Here is an 18460-nt window from a genome sequence, read left to right as displayed (position 1 = left end):
TTACTCTGTCGTCAGCCCATCTTGATGGGTAGGAGACAAACACTTAGTCTCTATGAAAAGAACTATTCTCAGGATTGACCCATGCTGTAGATTGGCTAACTTGCTGGAAGACTAAAGGGACCCCCCCGAATTAATCCGCTAGTCATATTCAGAACTTGGTGAGGATTGGTTTCATTGTTGGAATTAAAAATCTTGACTGCGATTGCTAGCATATGTATTTCGGCATGCTTCCAGGGAGCTTTACGCAAAACAGATTTATAGTAGGTTTGTTGTTTTTTAGCGAAAGAATATAAATGTTGGTTTGTATTTCTTAGAATTCTTAATAAAATATGTCCAATGTGTACAGATAAAGATTGTTATATGTATATGTCATTGAACTTTCTATAGCTTTTTCTCCTGTTGAATTTGACTGTTTTTCGTTGTTGAATCAGTACGCAACTGAGAAAATGCCCAAGACCATCTGTTAGGTACTTCCCATTTTAGGTAACAACCGCTCCTATGTAGATATGACTTCTTCATGAGACACAAGCTTTAAACTGTGCCATTCATTTTTACTATAGGGAAAATGTTTTTTTTATTTTCAAATAAATAAAAATAACAGTCACATATCAACCTTAGTGTAAGTCTGTTACATTATAGAAACATGGCTATTGAAATTAAGTTTCTTGCATATTTTTTTATACCAAATGGGGCTTGCTTCCACTTTAACATTATACTTTTGGTGTTAATAGCTAATACAAAAGAGCTAATACAAAAACCTTATAATTTGCAAAATGCTATGGCGTAAAAGATTTACAGGTTGACAAAGACTTACTAAATAAGGTTAGATGAAGGATTTATTTCCCAAGAGCTTTAAGAGGGGAGTCAGATGAACAGCAGAAAATTAGCTGAAAAAGCACTGATCCGATTGGTGCAATCATATGCAACGCTTTAAAGAGAAGGAACCTTGTATGCCTAATTTTGGTCATTCAGAGTTAATATTGCTTACAAATATTCTTTATTTTGAAAGACAAAAATTACAAAAAACAAAGGCCAGACACTTCAAAACTGTAGCTGCCTGAATTTTTGAACATGCCTTTTACCAGGCACAACGTATTTCCAGAAATTGTTTTCTATGACAATAAAATCATAGTAACTGGAAAGTTTTATAAGCCAACCCCCACCCCCACCCCCAGCATGTCCAAATAAACCACTGTTCTTTTGGACTAGAATTATAACACTAAAATGTTTGCACCACAGTATAGTGTTCTTACACAGCAAGAATTATACATTGTACTTATTTATGATTTACAGCTGCAATAATATTTTATCTTCAGTGTTGTATAAATATCATATAAGTATAATGCTGTGTATGTGTGTGTGTGTGATCTCTCTCTCTCTCTCTCTCTACTAGCACAAAATATAAATAAATAAATAAAATGTATAGATTTTTTTTCTATACATGCTTAGGAATGGAGACTCTCCTGTTTTAGGAACAGAATATAAAACATACCTTGGAAGTGTAAATATGAGATTTGACAAGGCTGCTTTTTGGAGGCTAGTTGGCCAGCCAGTAACAAAATAAACCTCCTGTGCTTGCCTTTGAAGTTTATAGCTATCATTATTCCTGCGCTGTTGTTCTTTTGTTATGCAAAATATATTAAACTGGAATCCTCTTCTCTTCAGGATTCCTGTTATGCTAAATGGGAGGAGACTGAGAACATATGGCATAAACATCAAGTAATATTGTTTGCCATTTACACTCTGTGTGTGTAATGCAATAAGAATGGCACCCAGAAGCCATGTGACTTATCTTCCAGTCCTGGATGTAGTTAGGTTGTTTTTTTTTAAGTAGGGGAAGCTTCTAAATAACATGTGGAAAGCAGGTAGAATATGAACGGAATCTTATAAGGAAGGGTGTGTGTCATCAGAAATGTCTACTTCACTGTCCTTTCTCATGATCAGAACTATATATTATTGGCATTCTAGTATGTTACAAAAAGGTAAGATTCCACTATGTCGTAGCACCTCTTTGCTGCTATGGAAGTGAAACTGATTTCTGTCATCTCCATAATACTGTTGGTAATTTAGACTGAAAATACAGTAGTAAATGTTACTATAGCATTGTCAAATTGCTTTTATAGTTTAAATGAAAACAGCTTTATATACTATGACAAAAACATTAATACAATTATATCTTACATTATTCTGTAATATTTTTGAAGATGGTTTGCATTATCAAGGGCTTTTATTCTTTAAGATACACAGTATATTTTACTGCTTTCATACTTTGTGATATGACTGGAACATTTTTGAAAAATATATAGCAGCATATTGAAAAGTGACAGCAGCATATTTCTTATTGTATGTTTTACTTGAGACCACTGGGCTGAGAAAAGTATGCAAAAGCAAAAAGCTTGTATATCAATTGAACATAGAGATGTCTATTTTTTTTTGAGGGGAGTAAACATTCATATTTTATGAAAACTTATATTTATGTAGATAATAATTCAAATTCTATATATTCATGCATTTGTGCAGTATTTCTTAAAATAGTGTAATCCTAAAAATGGTATATACGTACATGAATCCTTTGTTTTCTAAGGGATAAATACTCTTAACGGTATGCTATATTTTATTTATAAAAATGATTATAGCAAAATTAAATGCATTCTAAACTAATATTAGTTTGACAAACATAATAATCATCTGTGTATTTCAACAGTACTTTCCGAGATTTCAGAAATATATTCTTCCCAAAAAAACATTTGAGGGAGATTGAGTTTGAGATAATAGCTTCTTGCCGCTTTGTTTCTGCAGCTGTCTCCCGCAACTCTGTGGAATTGGATATTTTGAACAAAAGGTTCCTACTTTTCAACACAATGTATTTATCAATCTTAGTATCAAGAATTGTGCAGATGCAGAATTCCATTTACTCCTAATTAACACAGAGAACCAAAATGGAAGTTATAAAATGTATGGCACCTATTTCATGAAATTGCTGGATTTATTTTTGATGTTGCTAGACTATATTTATAGATTTAGAAGTCAAATTTTAAACTGGTTTACAAAATGTACTGATGAATAAGACTTATTTCAGACTAGTGGTAGTGGCTTCTCTTCAGGCAACCTGTCACGACTGGCCCACACAAAAAATAATGGAGCAAGTATATCTGCAAGACATATGAGCAGTCAAGTAGATATTGAGACTGTTATCACACTCAGCCAAGAGCGGGCTAAGGCAGCCCAACCCAGTCTTATCTGCGCATGGGGACTGCTGGGAGCCATGCGGCTCTGGATGGTGGCAGGGTGGCAAACCCACTTAGGGAGCTCACCGCTGAGCTAGGGTTAAGGACGTGAGGGTGCCCTTAACTTGGGCTAAGTGCTTGTGTGTCAGTGCCGACACAGGAGCAGACACCTGGCCAGCACCAGGGGGGTCCCCACAATGCACTGTTCACTATGCAGAGTGCATTCTCAGAATCCAACTAACTCTGGGTAAATGTAAATAGAATGCAGAGCCAAATGTACATATTTCATAAAATATTGCTGCTGTCTATCCACACGGTATTGTTTTCAATGGAATGTTCCTTGGACATGTATCCAACTGAAATTTCTATTGAAAATAATGCAATATAGATAGATAATCTGCACCCAGATGTGCAATTGAAGATGTAATTGCATGCATACCCCTACAGAAATGGTGAAAAAAATTCAACGGTCTGTGGTGGTTAATTCTAACAGCACTTCGCAAACAACGTTGTTTAAAACATGACCATTTATGTTATGATTAATAAGACATATCAAACATTTGCATCTGTATATTTAAGTCTGTATTCCCTCTTATCTGAGCAAAGAGGCACCATTAAAAGGGGTGATTCCTTTACTGAGCAGGGGGAGGGCAACTGGCCCTATCTAGCCCCAACACAGCATCCCTCCATTGGTTGTTGCTGGTGTCTGTCTTGCGTTTCGTTTTAGGTTGTGAGCCCTTTGGGAATAGGGAACCATCTTTATTTATTTTTATTTCTCTATTTCTCTATGTAAACTGCGTTAAGAACTTCTGTTGAAAAGTGGTCTATAAATATTCATCATTGTAGTCTACAGAGACCCATAGAATGACAGCTTAAAAATATTTTCAATTCTCCTATATTAAAAGATTAAAATGTATGTCTTCAATTCCTTGGAAATCTTCAGTCCTCTGTTCGAACCTAAGAAAGAAGAATAAAACCGATTGTATCTAAAGCTTGACATGCACATACTTCTTAACATATTTAAACTATAATTAAAATAAAACTATGCTTAAAAATAGTATTTGATAGTGGTGAAAGCAAGCTTTACATTTAGGGTCCTGTAGGGCTACAAGGCAACTGCTCAACCATAGTCCATGCCCAGAGGTGGCTGACTTTGGACAGTATCAAATGATGTGTGTGTGTTTGTTGTTAATGGAACTGCTCCCAGGGACTTGGAGGGAACCTGAGCTACATTTTGTGTGGGAGAATTAACTATTTTAAATGGAGCAGTCCACTTTCATAATAATTTTGCTCAAAGCTTTAATCGCAGAAAGAACTGAATGGACAGGTTAAACTCAAAACACAGTGAGGTTTTATTTGAGGGATTAGGGATATAGAAAAGAAAAATAATAGTTACTATGCAATAGTGTTTAACTGATATAGACCAGCAAAACCAGCAAGTTACAAAATTATAGCTCACAAAGAGTCAATTTGGCTTGAGTTTTCAAATTAGGTTCACTGTCAGGCTGGCGAAAGGGAAACAAACAGATTTGGATTTTAGGAGAAATTAGAAGAAAGGAGGGTTTAAAGATAGGGGTTATCCTTCTCACTCCTTCCAAGAGAGACATGCTGAGGCTTCTCTTCTTCGGAGCAGAAAGGCAGGAGTGGTGATCCAAAGACCGGGCAGGGGTCCAGGAATCAAAATGAAATCAAAAAATGAATGAAACCTCACAGCCCAAGTACTGAGCAGACTCAGCTAGCAAAAGCTGGCATGGAGGTGTGGGTCAAAGCAGGGTAAAATGGAGGCACTGATGCCAAGACATGGGAGAAAGGATGATGGTTCTGATATACGCGGCTGGCTACCCAGAAGGCACACTGATTGATGGTGACTTCGCCAGATATAGGAAAATTCTTGCCTGAAGGCATTATGTTAAACACACTTGACAAAGGTGGACAATAGGGACAAAATATAGGATGTGCCACTGTGCTTTTCAAAAGTGGGGAATGAACTTCTTCTTTAACAAAAGCTGCGGAAGAGCAAGACTCTCCTTGAATAAATGCTAGGGACAGTCTGAAAAGACCTGTGTAGGGAGAGGCCAAGTGAGTGCATCAAAGTTTATATTTGACACCCAAACAAGCTCCCGTGGTAACAATGTGTGTGTATGTGTGTGTGCGCATTCTCCCCGTTCTCTCTCAAATGATTAAGACTGAGAAAGTGGTTTTAATCATTACTTGTTCTGCAGGTTAGGGGGGGGGGGAAGAAAAGCATGAGAAAGTGTAAATGAGTGGGAGACAAGGAATAGAAAGTATGGATGAGTGGGTGAAGGTGTGGGCACAACCATTTTTAGAGTGAAGTTTAGGCTAAGAGTTTGTTTTTGATCAGGGAAGGTAACCACTAGACATCCTCTTTCAAATGGGAAAAAACAATTTTAAAGATAGGGTGGCTAGGAGTGAGTGGGATAGCCTAGACAGTAAAATAAAAGGCAGTGCTAACCCAGATGAGAGGATCTTAAGTACTAGTAGAAGCATGAGAAGACAGTTGTGACTGTCTGGAGCCTAAAATAAATCAGTAATGGCACCAAGCAAATATCCTTAGGGAGTGCATTCCAGAGTTTGGGTGTCACCACAGAAAATGCCTTCTCACTGGATAGCCATCTGCCCAACTTCCAAAGGTGGGGGTACACAGAGGAGGGTCTCTGAATATTATTTCAGTTGATGGCTGGAGAATATGAGAAGATGTGGTCTTTTAGAGATCTAGCCCTAGGCCATTTAGGACTTTAAAGTTCAAAGCCAGCATTTCTGAATAGTTCCTGGAAACAAAATATAAGACAGTGTAGATTTTTCAGCACAAAGAGTAATCTATTCAGAGGTCAGTCCCAGATAATAGTCTGACTGCTGCATCAGTTGAAGTTTCCAAAGCACCCCAAATGTAATGCATTGTACTAGTAATCAAGTCTAGATGTTTTCAGAGCATGAATAACTGTAATTATTCCCCTCTCCACCCAAGAGAGGTGCGGCAGGTTCCCCAGAAATAATTGATGAAAGGCATTATAAACTATGTGGGCACTGGCACAGATTGAGTAGCACCCCAAAATTGTGAACCTGATCTTGAACACCACTTTTGCAGACAAGTAAGCCACTGATGCAGCAGCATCTTTGACTTGTCTTGATTAAGCTTTCAGGTGTGCCCACCCCGCCCCACACATCCAGTCCATTACTGATGTATCCGTTCAGGACCTCCATGTCTGTATCGGTATTAGATGAGAGGGACACATGCAGCTGGGTATTTTCCACATTTTGATGGCACTCAACTCTCAAACCGTGGATTACCTTTCCCAGTTATTTTACATAGATGTTAAATAGTATGGGGGACAAAATTGAACCCTGTGGAATACCATAGTATAATATCATGGGGCTGAACAGTAGCTCATTGCAACATTTTCTTTAATTTGGCCTCTATATAGGATTAAAACCTCCAGTATACAATATCCCCAACTCTTTTTGCAGATAATAATCCAGAAGGATACCCTGATCAGTGGTATTGGTTGAGCATGCTGACAGGCCCAGGAAAATCAACAGGGACACACTACACTTCATTGTCACACTTCCAATGTAGATGGTCAACCAGAAGCCAGGTCGAAATGGTATTTAAAAGCCAGTATCCAGAAATGTTTAATTTTGGGCTGCTATCACTTGTTCAAGCACCTCCCCACCCCCCACGGAAATTAATCACCAGCGGATAGTTGGAAAAATCACTTGTGTCCAAGGAGAGCTTATCTAAGAGGGTCTTTTTCAATGGTCACAATAATGGTATTTTTCTGTGTGGCTGGAGCAGCCCATAAATTATTTACCATCTCTGGTCTCATCAGCTGTATCCTGTTGGCTAGATGTTTACAGTCAAAGGTGGGCATGGTTGAGCATACAGGTAATAGAGCACACATCTTCAAATACTCTGCACCCTCAGTCTGCAATAATAGAAATTCATCCTAGCGGTAGTGACCAGATGAAGCTATAGGAACATTCTGGTTCTAAACTGAATTCAGCTGGAGTAGATGCTGGCAATTTCATGCACAAATGCTTAGTAAAGAAGTTACTTAAGAAGAGGACTCTGCTTGATCATCTTACAGACTAAGATGAAGGGGACCCCTTACTACTAGGAAAAATTCTGCTGGATGTCATTGCATAGGCACAATGGTGGTGGAGAAGTTAGCTCTAATTGTTCTGAGGCATAGATATTTAAAAGTCTGTTGTCTTTCATGGGAACTTGCCTGATAAAGGAGAATTTCTTCTGAGGCATTTCACTGAATGCCTCAGCTTTTGGAAATCAGGTAGGGTGACTCCAGAGAGAGAGAGAGAGAGAAACTTTCCATGACTGGATCTCAGTCATGGAATTCCCTCCTTGAGCAAATTCACCCGACTCCTCCTTTTATTGGTTTGTAGTCTACCAGACTAAGTCTGTCCTACTCAACCTTGCCATAATTAAAATTCTACTAGCTGTCTCTCTTGTTATAACTTATTATTGTATTGCTCTTTGTCTTGTTTTTTTAAAATCTAATTTTTTTATTTTAACTATTGTTGTTCTTTGTTGTAATTGGATTTGTAAGCTGCTTCTTTAAAGGTGCAATCAAAATATTTTAAATAAATGCAATACTTATAGAACACTGCATTCTAAATAGTCAGCTCTAAGTGAACTTAAAAAGAAAACCCTCCAAGAATGATAAGAATAAGATGATCCAGGTTAAGTGTAACAGTCCCACATTTGGCACATGCACTTGCTAGAAGATAGGCTTTGCACAGAGAGGGGGGAAAGTGAGGTGCTGCCAATTTTTGAAGTGGTGTGTTGAATAGAGAGCATGCTGTTAAAATCATTGGTATGTCTATGATAGTTAAACATGACCATCTGCATTAGCCAGTATATTTATACACAAATGGTTTGTGCAGTGTTAGCTGCCATCACCTCCTAATCCTGATTGTGGAACTAGTTTTCAGTGACCCTGACATTCTCCCCTGCATAAAATAAAAGTGCAACATTTTTAGGCTGATGTTTGTACGGGAGTCTGACATTCTTTGAACATTGCAAACATACCTGCTAACAGTGACAAAAACTGCATTTGATAAAAGATTGATTCCATTATTATAATTAATTAAGTAAGTAATTAAGTAAGTAATTGGATGGTGCAGGGGCTCAGATGGACTCAGTTTCCTTTAAAGGAGATCCCCGGCACTAGGCACAGCACAGCACTGCACAGAAAGAATGGTCACCTCCATATAGTGTCAGGGGGGACTGTGCAGAGTACTCTGGTTTGGCTGAATCTTCTCACAGGACCAATAATTAGTTGCGGGGGGGGGGCGGTTCACTTAGGTTTGGTGGGGGCTGCCACTAGCCCCCTGGCCTTAAAACACTGGCATAAAAGAACACTGGCATAAAACATCATAGACTAGATTATAACATTAATCTGAAAAACTGGGTTCTAGTCTATGGAAGTTTGGTTCTGGTCAATGACCGTAATCAAGTAATCTAATGTAATCTATGAAAGTTTATGCCATAATAAACTTGTTTGTCTTTAAGGTGTCACAAAAGTTGTGTTTACTTCTGTGGTCTTTGTTGTTTTTCCTAAAACAGAATAACATAGCTATCCTTCAGTAAGTTGCTGTTTTTGATTGCCATTTTGTCTTCAAAGCCTGCCTGCCTAAGTGTTCAATATGGTTTGTGTTGAAAGCAAAATGTGACATGAAAAATTCATTACACAAACATAATATGTTTTTTAATTTAATTCCTCAGATATTGTATCACCCTTATTTTCTCTGCATCATTCTAATTTTTTTATTTATGTGCCACATGTGTGACACTAAATGTTAATTACAGCAAAATGATGTCCTTTCCTGTTTTGAAACACTTTAAAATACGCTTAACTCAAAATTTCATTCAGGAAAAAGTAAAGAAATTGTTAGAAAACATTAGCTGACATCCTGAATATGGAAGCAAGGACACTGTGAGAGACTTCCACACTTGGGCAGCACATGGGCAGAGTGTGATTTTCACATGGTTCCCTGAGGCTCATGCAGCCCTCAGGGCCATCTCTTTGGAAGGTACAGAACATTCATTCATTCATTCATTCATTCATTCATTTGATTACTCTGCCCTTCCAAAAAATGGCTCAGGGCAGTTTACATAGAGAAATAATAAATAAGATAGATCCCTGCCTCCAAAGGGCTCACAATCTAAAAAGAAACATAAGATAGACACCAGCAACAGTCACTGGAGGTACTGTGCTGGGGGTGGATAGGGCCACTTAGAGAAGCATGGAAAATCAGTGAAAATTGCTTCCCTCCACGCAAGCTGAGGAAGTGGGGAAACCTTTGACTGAGAGTGCTTCCTTAATCAGAATGTCAGCATCTGCCTGGAATTCTGGAACAGTGACGGGTCTTTAAGCAGTCTGGATGAACTATCACCATAATTTTGATAGCTCTTAGGATTTCACTGAGAGTCAAAGGGCAGCTTCCAAATCTTTGGCACAGCAACACACCATCATACATTCCTTGCACTTATGCAAGAGATCCTTCTATGAGCAGAAGAGGTCCTAGTATTCCCACAATTCTTCTATTAGCATAAATGACTTCTGATTATGAAGTGCCACTCCATCAAAGGTTTGGAAATGGCAGAAAATTGCATATAGAACCCAGTGACATATCTGCTAATGTGGGTTGTACCCATTGTTTTTAATTGCAGTTGTACAATGGATGTAGACATGATGATTGAATACTGTTTTTGTTGTGTGTGTTTTAATGTTTGCAATAGAGCTGGCCTCAATCTTTTTTTAAATTTTTTTTTACATATTTTTATACCACTCAAAACTTACATCTCTGAGCAGTTTACAAACATCTTGCAATTTTTTCTCCAAGCGCGATAAGAGCTGTGAAAACATTCTCCATTTTTTGAGTCTCACTGTACATATAAATATTTCCTAATTTTGAATTAGAAAATATTAAATTTAGAAAACACAATTGAATTACATTAACCTTAATATTTTGATCATTTTTTGAAATTTAAAAATACTTAATTTTAAGATATTACAAGTACTACTACAGCACATGATTCTATTTGCTAGGTTTGGGGGGGAAAAGTGGAAAATATAACTGGAGATGAAATGTGCCTTGTGGTTAATGTGGTCAGTGTCTTTTTTCTTAGATCATGAAATCAAATGCAGTGCTAAACCTTTTCTTTTTCTTTTTTGGAAGTTCAAAAGCAATTCACATGATAATAGGCAGGCAGAGAAAGACACTAGAAATGACTTTGGTAATTTTATATGAGTTCTATAAATGATGTGGCCAGATGTTAACAATACAGAAGTGATCACTAGTTGGGCAAACTTGTCACCACACTGGTTCTGACTAATGTGTCTTAAGTGTTCACCTATTTTGTGTATCTGGGCAGAGATAACAAATTACTTCTGAGTAAAATATTCTGTGAAGCTCATAAAATTACTGGGGTGTTAAGGGAACCCATCTCTTCTGCATCCAGACCGGCCAAGGAAACAGGCAGCTATTGATCTTGTAGAACAGGCCCAGATTAACTAGCACCAAGTTAACAAGCATGCATAACTTTGGATCAGGTACATATAGTGAAGTATCACCATAAAGTACCTCTGGGAGTAGTTGGAGCCCAGGGCTTGGTTTTTAATTTTTAAGAAATGTTTAAGAAAGACAGCAGTACAATAATTGGGCATTGAATATTGACTGCAGGGGAGCAGGTGTAATAATGGATCTGAAGGCTGGTTCAGTGTAGATTACAGGATGGTTGAACTTGAGCTGCTGCAAGGAAAATGAAAGTGGAATTGGAAAAAAGAGAGCAGGGAGAGAAAGCAGAATAGGAGAGGTATAAACTGTTCTGAGTGGAGATGAGACCTCAGGAAGGGAGAGATGGATCTGAGGTTGGAAATCTGGCTTCCATGCTATGCAGTAAGACCATCACTGGGCTGGATTTGCTTTCAAGACTCCTGGCTTCCAGAGCTATTACAAGGTGGTCCAGCATCTAGTTCATGGGCGGAACTATGATCGGGCAAGGGGAGACAGTTGTCTGGGGACCCCCCTGCCTGGAGGCCCCCCCGAGACATGTCACATGATTCCCCATTGCCTACCCGCCCACCCCAAGGCCCCTCACTCAGCCAGTCCCCCTTGCCTTATTCGCCTTCTCTCCTGCTTGCCCTCCTGCTGGCAATCTAAGCAGCCTGCAAGCTGCTAGAGCGCCTTCTCTCTCCGCCTCTCAGCTGATCGGCGGGTGGGCGGGGCTTCCAGAGAGGCCTCCATGCAGGCCTCCCTGAAGACTGAACTCAAGTGCAGGCAGGCATCAAGGAAGGAAGGAAGGAGGCAGGCAGAGTGCCCAGCACTGGCTGCCCTTACCCACCACAGTTCTCTGCAGACCCTATGCCCAGGCCAGCCAGCCCAGCCTTTGCCAGGAATGGAGGTAGAACGTGATTGTTCTACCATCCTTTTTGTGGTAAACCCCCCCCCCCATATATAGAGATCTGCTTGCTTGCTGTAGGGCTTTGATATGGTGGGGGGGGAGACTGAGAAGTCTCTGAATATTTAATTTGAAACGGATTGGAAAACTTGCTGACTTTTTAAAAAAAAACTATCTAAAAAGTCCTGTAAGTGGCTTGTTTCATGGCAGAAAATTACAAAAACTTCTGGAACAATTTTTTATTCATTCATTCATTTGTTCATTCATTCATTCATTCATAAATGCACTTATGTTCAAGTTGTTTTGCAACCCAGAAGGTCTCATGTGCTTTTATTTTATTTTATTTTTCTTTAGAAATGCCAAGCTGGTTGGACATGTCTAAAAACCTCATTCACACTATTTACACTGTATGTCATCAGTCAGTATGATTCTGTAATTATATTAAATGTTAAGGAGGCCCTGCACATGCTGATTTGCCCCACACCCCACTAGGGATGACTCTGCTTCTGAGCACCTACAGAGAGTGGTTTTTATCTCAGAACAGTGAGAGACCACAACCAGCCCTACTTCCACATTGGGGAGCAAGGAGAACGAGGCAGACTAGGGCATGTCTCATCTATCTTAAAATTTTACCAAGAAGAGACAGATTCTTCATTCTCCCCCCACCCTTTTTTTTTTCTCCTGAGGAATGGTGCTAATTCTTGCTCTTTTCTCTATTTCTCCCCGCCTATCTTCCTTGCTTCAGTGGGACTTACTGGTCTCCTATAGGGAGCAAAATATGCTGGGAGCACAAATTAGTTTGGTTTACATCCCTGAGCATGTGCAATCCTATATGCACTTACCAGGGAAGGATCTCAGATAGTTGAATGCATTGGAGTTTATTTTTAAGTAGACATGCTTTCCTTGCTAGTGAGTTCTTTAGGACTTTTACACACAGCAGGCTTTACTGCAAGTTTACTGGGAGGCTTTACTGCGAAACTGAAGTTGTCCCGAAGAACCAATGCAAAATAGTGTTGTTGTCTTTTACTCTGGATATAAATCAGGCTACACTCTAATAACGAATAGTGAAAAATCTGAATTGCGTGTGAACTGCTCCCCAATAACTCGCAGGACTTTCAGGGTAAATCTGGCCAACATGTGAATGCAGCACCTCCATTCCGTAGGAGATGTGTGTTAAAGGGCTTTACAAGCCCCGTATGAAAAACTTCCTGGAATCAAACTTTACTGAATTTGTTCAGAATTCTGAGAAAACATACATAGGCTCACACTGCATGGTTGAAAGTCTCCTTTGCTAATCTGCAGTGAGGGGGTCATTTTAATAATTAGTGTTTCTAGTGTGTTCTAGGCATTAAAAGTAGCACAAATATATAGTATTCAGTGTATATCACTATATATTGTGAAGTGTGCATGTGTGTATTCAGTGAAATATATTTCCAGGCAGCATACTTATTTTGAAATATCAGACATAAATCCTTGGGGGCCTGGGGTGTGTGGAGGTCCTGGACTTTGAGGGGACTTTGGGGCATTTTAAAATTTCATCTCTGGGCCCAATTCAACCTTGCTATGCCCCTGATCTAGTTACCTGCAGGAGTGGATTAAGCTCTTAGCCAACTGTAGGAGGCCAAAAATTTGCTGCCCCAGTGGCAAGGGCGGAAGGAGGGGGAAAGTTTACATCGATTTTTTTAATGTTTAAAACTGCCGCTGTGCAGGAATGCGGCAGCAAGAGCTCCCTCATACCCTCCCGCCTCCCAAATTATGACAGTGGGAGACAAATCAGCAAGACAAATTTGTGGGCGGCAATATCTCTCCTAACCCAGGCCCACCCACCTCCCAAATGACTGCAATCACCCGACTTTGGGCCTTTCTGCACACGTGTGTGTGCAGAAAGGTCCAAAACCAGGTGATTGCAGTCATTTGGGAGGTAGATGGGCTTGGGTTAGGAGGAGTACTGCTGCTCTCTCTGTGCTGTGCACCCACAAATTTGTCTTATCTTGACCCACCGCCATCTTGACCCACCGCCAAATTTGTCTTGACCTACCACCATCATAATCTGGGGGGCAGGCAGGTGCAAGGGAGCTTTTGCCACTGCGCTCCTGCATGGCGGCAATTTTAAACATTTTTTTTTTTCAGTAACAAAATTTGCTGCTGGGGAAATTTTGCCACCATAGGCAGTCATCTCTACTGCTTCTCCCTTAATCTGCCAGTGGTTACCTGGTGGAAACCTGGTTTGAAGTGGCGCTTTTACACAGTACTTGCCAGGGGATTCGCAAAAATTGCTTGCATGCCTTAATTTGGATGCTGCCTTTGATTTCCAAATAAGAAATGTTGATCATATTCACTCACGGGGCATGCAATGACTTGTGATGGGCAGGGTCTAATTTGGGGAAATTGTACATAGAAAGGGCTTGACCCTCTTCCCCAGCCTCATGGTCCCAATATGACTCCCCTACTGAAACTTTTAAGTCTGAAAAAACAGTTCTGTATATTCTAATCACAAATCTCCCACTTCTCATCTCTTTGTAACCTATGAGAAACAAGAATATTATTAATAATAATAATTTGATTTCTATACCACCCTTCTAAAAATGTCTCAGGGCGGTTTACACAGAGAAATAATAACTAATTAAGATGGCTCCCTGTCTCCAGAGGGCTCACATTCTAAAAAGAAACACAAGATAGACACCAGCAACAGTCATTGGAGGTATTGTGCTGGGGGTGGATAGGGCCAGTTACTCTCCCCCTGCTAAATAAAGAGAATCACCACGGTAAAAGGTGCCTCTTTGCCCAGTTAGCAGGGGATAGCATACTAGAACTATCTGAGAGCAGTGGTGGTACTGGCTAGCTAATGATGGAAGAGTGCTTATATAGGTGGGAAAGACAAGGTACGATTCTCAGAGCAGAGTACAGAGGAAAGATAGTTTGCACTATCTTGCCAGATAGAGCCAGATAGAACCAGAGCCTTGTCCAGGATACTCCAGGACCATTTGATTTCTTAACCTAAAGTTTAAGAACAGTGTTCCCTCTAAGGCATGTGCATGTCTGCGCACTCACATGTGTGTGTTTCTTTTATGTCCGCTCAGTTAATTCTATAACCTGCTCAGGTTAAATCATGAAGGCACCATTCTGAACGCACATGCACACACACTGTCTTGATACTGCCGCCCAGAACAAAACTCATTCTGCACCAATATGAAAAAGATTAGAGGGAATACTGGTTAAGAAGTGTACTGAAGATAATCTGAGAGAGGTTTTTATTGGCAGACTAATCTTTAAATGTGTCACTATCACTTCTGAATGGTTAAATGCATACCAGTTTTATCAGTTTACTCTGGAAACAAGGTTCTGAATAATCAGATGTGTCAATGTCTTGTTCACTCCACTCCTGGCCTCCAGATTATTTTTTTAAGTGGGGGATTTACAGTATAAGTAACGTCTGAACCACCCCAGGTCATTAGGCGATTGGTCACACGTACTCAAAAACTGAATGATGCCGCAAAAACCAAAACCAAACATTATGCTGTAGGCCACTAACCTTTCACCTTCTCTTCTTCTATGCAAACATTTGCTTTTGCTGCAGCAGCTATTCTACGTGCTGCCCCTACCAGCTGAGTAGCTCATATTGCTCCTGTAATCAAGCTTTGCATTCTAAAAGATTGTCCTTAGGGAAAGCGTAGTCCTCTCAAATTAACTGGTTTGTTTATTTATGGTATGGAAAGCCCCTGGTGCATTCAGAACTTACTATGACAGCATGCAGAAAGGATGAATGGTTTTACTATATTTTTCAGATGCTCATTCCACGTGTTTAACAAATAGCTGGACATTTTATAAATTTGCTGCAGCTGCTGAACTATTCGGAGTTGTGCCTACTGTTGTATGTCCTTTTCATCTGATTGAATTAAATTCTTAGTAAAATATGACTGCTCCTCTAAATTCATAACAAATGGATCAAAACTTTTTTATTTTAAAATTGCTAGTAAATGTTTATTACCACAGTTTTGAGTTGTGTTGCTTTAAGAACACTTGGTATGAATAAGGAGTAAAACAATAGTTGTCATTGTTTTGATACCCACATAGCAAAATATAAAATGTAACATTCCAGATGCTAGCTACAGAGTCTTATTTTTCACAGCATATAATGAGGCATGAGTGTGCCTAATTTTATAGTAGAAACGATGACATGCTTGGGATTTCCAGTTGCACCACATATGGTGGGGTTTGGTGCATAAGGGCTTCAATCCTGGAAAGCTGAGCACCCTCAGATCTTGACATGAATTTATATCTTGATATAAAGCCTACGTACAGTGAAAGGGCAAAAATTTGGCCTCTTAAAGAAACAGGTTATGTGTAGGATTGTGTGCGAGTGATTGTATTTTTAACAAGCAAATGAAAAGGCCAACTCATAAAAATCAGTTGAAAAAGTAACACTTTGCCAGTCAGTTTACATAGGACAGGTTGATACTGCAATTATGTTTAAAATCATAATAATTATCAACTATCTAAAAAGACCAGAGGACAGTGTGGAAAGCACTGGAATGCATTGGTCTGGAAGTGACATTTTTCATTTCGCCGACAATGTGGTGTAGTGGTTGGACTAGGACCGGTGAGACCTGAGTTTAAATCCCCATTCAGCCATGAAACTCACTGTGTGATTCTGGGCCAGTCATGCATCTCTCAGCCTAACCTACCTCACTGGGTGGTCGTGAAGATAAATATAACCATGTACACTGCTCTGGGCTACTTGGAAGAGCGGGATATAAATGTTTAAAAAACCAAACAACCTGAATGAACAAGTTGTATCAATTCTAGAAACAAATGTTGGCAACTGACTTTGCTAGCTTCCGTGCTAAGTCTTCACCTGGGGGAGAGGTACAATCTCTTTAGCCAGTTCTTTTCCTCCAACTTCAGTATCCAGCTGGTATCTGTTCCCCAGCACCACCTCTTCTCCCTGCAGTATTCTGCAGAAGCAGAATATGAATTTTGCACTACAGCAGTCAGGAGAGAAGGAAAGGAAAGGGAGCTAATGGAGCAGCAAGGCAGGAGACTAGGGGTGTTCACGAACTGAGTTTCATGCACTGTTCTGGAGCCGCAGGGAGGTGAGTGGCGTGGGATCTTTTAAAAAAGAGGAGAGCAGTTTCCTGCATGCAGCGGGAACAAGCACTCATCCTAACAACCCGCATGTACGGATTCCATATGTGTGCTGGCACTGCACGGAGGTTCTTAGGATGAGTGCCATTTCAATAGGAAGATGCATGCTACTGCAAAGAGCAGATAAGGATCTGCTCTCCTCTCTCTCACTCCTTCCCCCCTCTCTCTCACTTTTAAAAAGATCCTACTCACCGCTCTGCTCCCCGCAGCACCAAACCAGTGCATGAACCTCGGTTCGTGCACATCCCTACAGATCCAGTAGTGTATAGTGCTGTAGAGCTTTTACAGGTATCATCTCTATTATAGGTGAAGATCTGAACCCTGTTTTAGTAAATGGGTCGTATTAGTAACTACAAATATGATATGCAAGCGCACAAAGTAAAGAGAGAGCATAACCGCCTAGAGCCTTTGGAGTCAGGTGGTATATAAATTAAATAATTTAAATAAATAACTTTATTTTTACAATCAATGTGATTGGTTCAAAATCCTTTTTTGTTAATTTAATAGTATTTCAAGAACAGTAGAAACAAATTGCAACCATTTGACGTATGCTGATTATTTATTGCATATGTCAATGAAGACAGCTAACAGTGTAAAATCCCACAAAACGTTGAAAATATGGAAAGCAGCTGCATTCATTCCTCTATATCAAACTGACTTCATCTAAACAATGGGATGTATTGCTTGCAGAGTGTAACTTGCAATTACCACATTATAAAACAAATGTTCTGGATTTGGAATTATGCAACTTACTTGGAATGACAAAGGATAGTCATTTATATGTTCCATGAGTTACTCAGTGTGGTAGTGCTCTCAATTTTACCTCCCACATATTTCAAAGAAGTTTCGTGGTTTAATGAAATTTATGAATACTTTATGTTGATTACTTTATACACCTTTTGCTAAATGTGGAAGTATCAGTGGGAACCCTCTGGGGTGTGCAAGTATGAATCTAAAAGTTCCCCCTCCAAAATATGCATTATGTTACAATAATAGTCAAGTAAATCTTTTTGAATAGCTGATTATGAAGAATAGCTTTTAATTGTGAAGATCTCATGATGCCTAATTTTGACAAAAATTATTTGTTCAAAGATTTGTGAAGACAGAAGAAGTGAGGAAACACTTGTGATCTTTTCATGGGATTTCAAGCTCATTAATCCCATGATCTTTTCATGGGATTAATGTGAATAGACAGGGATCCACACATTTTGATTAGCCTTGGTAACCAACTTAACATTTGTGGCCTCCAGGACCCTCTTGGGAGATGGCCATGGACTTTTCCTTAATGGCATTCACATGCATCTGCCACCTGCTTGCATAGATAAAAAAATTAAATCTTGCTATCTGGGAATATGTCCTATTTAGAGGATTTTGGGGCACAGCACGGACTGAAAGTTATTGTCTAGTCTAGTGCAGTAGGAGTGATTTACCAACAATCAAGACATCCTTGATCCAGCTGACTTTATAGTTTTCATTGTAAGCAGAGAGGAGAGCTTCATTGGTTGAAGTTTGAAGGATTTGCTTTCCTAATTATATCCATGTTTCCATGCCCCATACAAATCATTAGAATAGTGAAGTTGACTAGGCCAGATTGCAAGCAACTTCTGCTCTATTCAGTTTAACTTCTGATGAAAATCTTTTCTTAAAG

The 18460-nt window shown here is 39.5% G+C and overlaps 1 protein-coding gene across 6 annotated transcripts in view; it reads left to right on the top strand.

Annotated features, from left to right (window-relative positions):
• The window catches only part of RBM20 (RNA binding motif protein 20), a 168795-nt gene that overhangs the window by 99080 nt on the left and 51255 nt on the right, over nt 1-18460 (top strand). The window contains exon 1 of one of the 6 annotated variants that reach the window (XM_053307621.1): nt 1825-1982. The exons of the other annotated variants lie outside the window; for them this stretch is intronic. The gene's annotated coding sequence lies outside the window, so the exon portion shown is untranslated. Of the gene's footprint in view, nt 1-1824; nt 1983-18460 lie in introns of those variants that run through there. 6 annotated transcript variants of the gene reach the window in all.

Source organism: Hemicordylus capensis, chromosome 3, assembly GCF_027244095.1.
Source record: "Hemicordylus capensis ecotype Gifberg chromosome 3, rHemCap1.1.pri, whole genome shotgun sequence".
NCBI lineage: Eukaryota > Metazoa > Chordata > Lepidosauria > Squamata > Cordylidae > Hemicordylus > Hemicordylus capensis.
Note: the sequence above shows the minus strand (reverse complement) of the source record. Positions and strands in the feature narration are given on the sequence as shown.